This window comes from Fukomys damarensis, unplaced genomic scaffold (assembly GCF_012274545.1).
Source record: "Fukomys damarensis isolate Sample0158 unplaced genomic scaffold, DMR_v1.0_HiC HiC_scaffold_14, whole genome shotgun sequence".
Lineage (NCBI taxonomy): Eukaryota > Metazoa > Chordata > Mammalia > Rodentia > Bathyergidae > Fukomys > Fukomys damarensis.
Genome location: NW_022900926.1, coordinates 32,241,544 through 32,247,448, shown reverse-complemented (window position 1 = coordinate 32,247,448; position 5,905 = coordinate 32,241,544). Strand labels below are relative to the sequence as shown.

General features: G+C 46.0%; 1 long non-coding RNA gene across 1 annotated transcript; it reads left to right on the top strand.

Moving 5' to 3' along the window:
- The first annotated feature begins 1,799 nt into the window (after positions 1–1,799).
- Positions 1,800–5,634, top strand: LOC104865367. Its single transcript, XR_781132.2, has 3 exons — positions 1,800–1,856; positions 4,387–4,713; positions 5,410–5,634. It is a non-coding gene; the product is annotated as an uncharacterized LOC104865367 (long non-coding RNA).
- The last annotated feature ends 271 nt before the right edge of the window (positions 5,635–5,905 follow it).

Genomic DNA, 5,905 nt, shown 5'->3' with positions numbered 1-5,905 from the left:
CCTGCGTTCGCACAGGGTCCTCAGTTTGATCCCCGGTACCAAAATAAAAAAATAAAATAATTTTTAAGCCAAGCACGGCAGCTCATGCCTGTAATCCCAGCACTCAGGAAGCTGAGGCAGAAGAATCCAGCCAGGCATACATAGCAAGTTCAAAGCCAGCCCAAGGGCTGGGGATGTAGCTCAGTGGCACTGCAACCTGTCTGCCAAGCGCAAGGGCCTGAGTTCAATCCCTGGTACCACAAAAATTAGAAAAGAAAGAAATGTGTTTGATCCTCGGTACCGGGGGTGGGGTGGGGGGACAAGCAACAGCAAGGACAACAAAACACAAGCCAGCCCATACTATACCAGTACTGTATGATAAGACCCTACCTCAGAAACAGTGGCTGGCTGGGAGCAGTTCAGGGGTGCATGCCGGTAGTCCCTGTAGTCCCTGGGAGGCTGAGGCAGGAGGATCACCATGAGTTTGAGGCCAGCCTGAGCTACGTAATGAGTTCAAGGCCAATATGAACTACATGGTGAAACCCTGTCTCAAAAAAAGCCAAAAAAGGGCCGGGAATTTTGTTCAGTGGTTCTGCCCCCCGCCTCACAAGCACAGGGGCCTGAGTTCGATCCCCAGTACCAAATAAAGAAATAAATAAATACCCCCCCAAAAAAATAACAAACAAGGTGTTTAGGGCTGGGGATTTAGCTTAGTGGTATCGCACCTGTCACCTGAGCAAGAAGTACTCAGTTCAATTCCCAGTACAAAAAAAAAAAATTATTTAACCGTGAACAAATTATTATTTGCTTGTTTGTTTGTTTTGTGTTTTTGACACAGAGTCTATATAGTTCAGACTTGCCTTGAACTTACTACGTAGCCCCGGCTGGCATTGAACTCATGGTGCTCCTCCTGCCTCAGCCTCCTGAGTGCTCAGATTACAGGAGTGGGGCACCACACCCAGCTTAACTGTGAACAATGCTACAAATAAAATAACTGATAAGAATACAGTGACTGCTTACATGCAGAACAAGTTATTGCAGTAGAAGACCCATTCCCATTAACCCCCTTCCAAACGCACTCAGCCCAGCATTCTTGCCGCTGTCTGAGGCGGTTCCGGAGCCCTCTTTTGCGAGTGTCTTTAGCTGCATTATCGAAGTTGCCTCAATGTCCTTAGTCGGTTAACGTTCACCTTTCATGGTCATTTTGACTTTGCAGGAGAGCAGAAGCCGCATATTACCAGGTCTGCCGAGCTGGATGAGGGCACACTGGCGTGTTTTTACAGCCCTGCCTCCCTTTGCATGGCTCTTGGCGACAACCATATTTTTCAGTCACATCTCATGAAGACACAAGAGGACTTCCTGAGCTGCTTCAGCAAGTGACGAGAACTGTGGGTAGGTGTGCGCAAAGCAAAGACAAATGAGTAGTTTTGGTCTGCATTGAAGCAGAGGCAAAACGTCGCCTATGAATATTTAGTAAGTGAGACTCCAAAATCCCATGGGACCTTGTGCGATGACTAGCGCTCCAGCCCGAGATATAGGAGATGGTGCCTATCCAGGAAGAAAAGATGATTTGTTAGCCCTGTGCATAGAGACTTCTAGTTGCCAGCATCAGCAACCTAACTGAATAGGAATGAAGCCCAGAAGGAACCTACCGGCTCCTGTTTGTACATGGGCAGGGCTTGGTGGGCCCTTATGTTGGCCACACCTCCATCCCTATCCCCGCCTTCCCCTTGCTATTTCTTCCCAGACAGTCTCTGTCCAGAGAGGCACGGAGCAATGCTATTTATATCTGTGGCCTGTGGTCCCAGACAGGAAGAAAGAGAGGGGCCTCCTGTGTCCTATCCAGCAGAAAGAGCAAGAAAGACTCCAAGGTGTTGGTGAGTTACCTTTCTTCTGACCATCGACATAGGGTGGGAAAAGCCTCTCACCTAGGGCAGGGTGGGAGCAGAGGGACAAAAGCCAGCTGTTCTTTGCTTCTAGGTCCCTTGGAGGCCTGTGCACAGGATAAGACAGTAGCAGAAGGTGTGCATGTGGATGGTGGGAAGGTGGGAGGCAAACACCATAGATTGTGTTCTTTGATGAGCCAATCAAAATTTTTTTTAAAAAGGGCCAGGGAATTGGCTCAATGGCTCCACTGCCTGCCGAAAGCACAAGGGCCAGAGTTTGGTCCCTAATACCAAAAATAAAAAATAAAAATAAAAAAAAAAAGAGAGAGAGAGAGAGGGAGAGAGAGACACACACAGTTGGGTGTGATGATGTACACTTGCAATCCCAGCACTTTGGGAGTCTGAGGCAGGAGGATGGCAAAATAAGCTCGGGATGTGGCTCAGTACAAAGACCCTGGATTCGATCTTCAGTTCAGCAAAACAAAACACCAGCTTCGTCCTATATCTCCTACTATCTCCCCAACTTATTTATTTCTTAGTGCTTACTAATGTATGACATTATCTTATATAATTATTTCATTGCTTTTTCAAAGTCTATCTGCCATTATCTCCCAAATATAAACTGTATGACAGAGGAGACTACCTTGTGGTCCTTGCTGTGACTTTATCATTGCAGAAAAGTACCAAGCACAGAAACACTCAGAAAAAAAAATTTTTTTTGAGACAGGGTCTCACTGTGTCGCTGAGACTGACCTGGAGCTCACTATGTAGCCCAGGCTGGTCTCGAACTCATAGTGATCCTCCTGCCTCAGCCTCCCAAGTGCTGCGATTATAGGCATGTGCCACCACACCCGGCTCCAGAAATATTTTTCAATGAATACAGCAAAACAAGGAAGGTATACCTGAGCCTTTTTTTAAAAAATAAAATGAAGGTTAAAAAAAGGTCATAAATAAATACATACATACATACATAAATAAAATGGAGGTAATAAAATGAATGCCCAAGTAGTCACTGTGCTGAGAGCTTGGCAATCCAGAATGATTCCTTCCTTGAAGGTTATGCATGGTCAGTTATAGTTTTTAGTTAAAATACTTGTGGTGGCATCATGAAAGATCAGCCTTATTTCCTGTTCTTTTTTCTTTCTTCCTTTTTTTTTTTAAACTGGGGATCAAATATGGGACCTTGCATTTGCAAGGATGCAGTGGAACCACTGAGCTAAATTCCCAGCCCTCTTTCTTCCTTTTTTGAGGTACTAGGGATTAAACCCAGGAACTTCATACTGAACTATATCCCCAGCCCTTTATTATTTTGTATTTTGAGATATGTTCATGCTAAGTCTCCTAAACTAGGTTTGAATTTACAATCCTCCTGCCTCAGTCTCCCAGAGTGCTGGGATTATGGGCATGCAGCACCGTGCCCAGCTTCCCTGTTGATTTGCTGGTTTTGCTTTGTAATATTATTCGTAAAAGCCTGGTCTCCTAGTTGGTTTGCTACGCTCTTCATGAGTGAATCCACTAAGCACGCTTTTACTTCCGCTCGGACCGGGGTCCTGCTCACTGCCCAGCCCAGGCTCAGCCAGCTGCTGGAGTACTGAATCATCAGGGAGTGCCCTCTACAAACACAGAGGAAGCAGTCCAGGGCTTGCCCTCCAGCCACTTCCTTTATCGGTCCCTACACTCTGGAACATTATCCACCTCCCCTCATTATCCCAGGGTCAGGAACTCGGCCACCAGAGCCCACGGAAGTGGCTCAGACTAGCTAATCCTGTACTACTCATCCTGCCTCATTGGCTTCTTCCCAGGGGACCCACAGGAAAGTCTCTTCCCTACAGAGTCACAGGCTCTGCCCTCCCCCTGTGCCACCCACCAGCCCTGGTGCTTCCCTGGGCCTCATTCAAGGAGCGTTGCTTCCCCCCGGGGACTCTGGGTATCAGTCTTTCCAAACGCAATAGTCTCTTGATCTGTTGGCCTCACTGTACCTCAAACTTTTTAGCCGTACATTGTTTGTATATCTTTCTTTCTTGTTTTCTTTCCAGTACCGGGGACTGAACCCCGGACATCCACACAGAGCAACTTCCCCAGTCCTTTTTGTTTTATTTTTCTAATTTTGAGATAGAGTCTGTCTTTCTGGATTCTCACTTTATTCGAGTTGCTCTTGAACTTGTGGGCTCGGGTGATCCTCCTGCCTCTGACACAGCAGATGGGGAGTGGCAAAACTGGCTGGGAAAGTAAGCGGGACCTGTCACCTACAAGCTTCCAGGACCGCGCCCATAATTCTCAGCAGAATGTAGAACTTCTCGCAGACTCCCTCCAGATGCGCATGGCATAGAAGAAGACCAGAGCCACAGGGAGCTTGCTGTCTCGACTTGCCGCCGTAGCCCATGCTCTGTTTCTCAGATACAGCGTGTACTTTTATTTTTGTTTTTATCTTCTTTTTCTCTTGTTCTGCCCAAGTGTGCTCTGCACAGCTGGTTTCTCCCACACCCATTCACCCTGCACTTTTCAAATACACTTTTCGCAGCACAGGGGCGGAGACCAGGGCTCTGAAGATTTCTTAGAAGAACAGGCAGGTCCATGCCAAGAGTCCTTCAAAAGGTGGCCTGTGTCCGTGCTGACCACGAAGACGACCAGTAGATGCCTTTGACTTCCCTGGAATCGCAGGGCAGCCAGCTTCCCGGGAGGCACTTGAGCTGCGAGGGGCGAATGTGGCCATCGGACAGGATCCTGCTCAGGATCAGGAATAAGAAGAGGGGAACCGCAGTCGGGTTTCATTGTGATACCCGGGGCAAAACTAGCAACAGACGTGGGCAGGACAAAGAACTGGCCTGAGACAATAATTTGTGTCAAGGTAAGTGGTGATTTAACCAGAAGCGAGGCAACCCCACGTCACTGCTGTAGGAACCATCTTTGCAAGTCAAATCTGTCTTCGTTGGCTTTTACTACAATTAGAAAGAGCTGACTTCGCTTTTTTACGAGATATGACTTCTAATTTTGAGATGGCCATGTAAAGAGTCATTAAATTTATATTTTTCATTTCTATTTTACATTTTCCTGCCTTATCTTTGAAGGTTGTAAAGTTGATGGGGGAAAAGCCGTATATTTTTATAGCGTAGTGGTATTTAAAATGTCAAGAAGCCAAAAAAAAAAAAAAAAAAAAAAAAAAAAAAAAAAAAAAAAAAAAAAAAAAAAAAAAAAAAAAAAGCGGGCGGGGTATCGTTTAGCCTGCGATCTGTAATGCACGTACATTGCTTTCCTTCAGCTGTGCCTCTCATTTCACGCATGCGCACAGCTCTTCCTCCCTCACCCCCACGTGCATGCAGTTACTCTGAGGCTAGACTCGGCTTGGAACGGGAAGCACAGTTCCTACTAGAGCACCAGAAAAAGGAAGGCTAATTTAATTAGTGTCTAGTCTGGAAGCAGCGCAAATGAGGCCCATAATGTAGAAAGGTTATTTGTGATCTGCTTCATGGGGAAAAGAAAACCTGCTTGATTTGTACCGTTCTGCCGCTCTCCTAACAGAGGTTTGTTCTCCTCTCTAACCCAGACTCCATCCAATCACCAGGCCCTGCTGCATTCACGTTCTCCTGATTTATGTCTCAGCTCCCAGAATGCCAGGTGCCTGCAGCATGAGGAGGTGGAGGCTTTGGCAGGTGTTCTGCCAGCACGGATCAGATTTATCACCAAATTAAACACAACTGTGAATTTGGAAGAAAAATTGTCAAATTCACAAAGTATGCCACAGATTAGCCCAAATACAGTTGCTTCTAACCTATGCATTTTGTCTGGATGTTTGCATTTGTTGGAGGTAAGATATGCTGCAAGGCCAGGGCTGGCCAGCAACATTTCGTTTGTTCCTTCTAACAAAAGCAGAATGAGGGCTGGGGAGTTAGCTCAGTGGTTCTGCCGCCTTCCAAAGCGCAAGGTCCTGAATTAGATCCCTGGTGTAAAAAAAAAAAAAAAAAAAAAAAAAAAAAAAAAAAAAAAAAAAGAAAATAGATCTGAATATAAACAAAGAGAAATCAAAGGATTGATAATAGGAA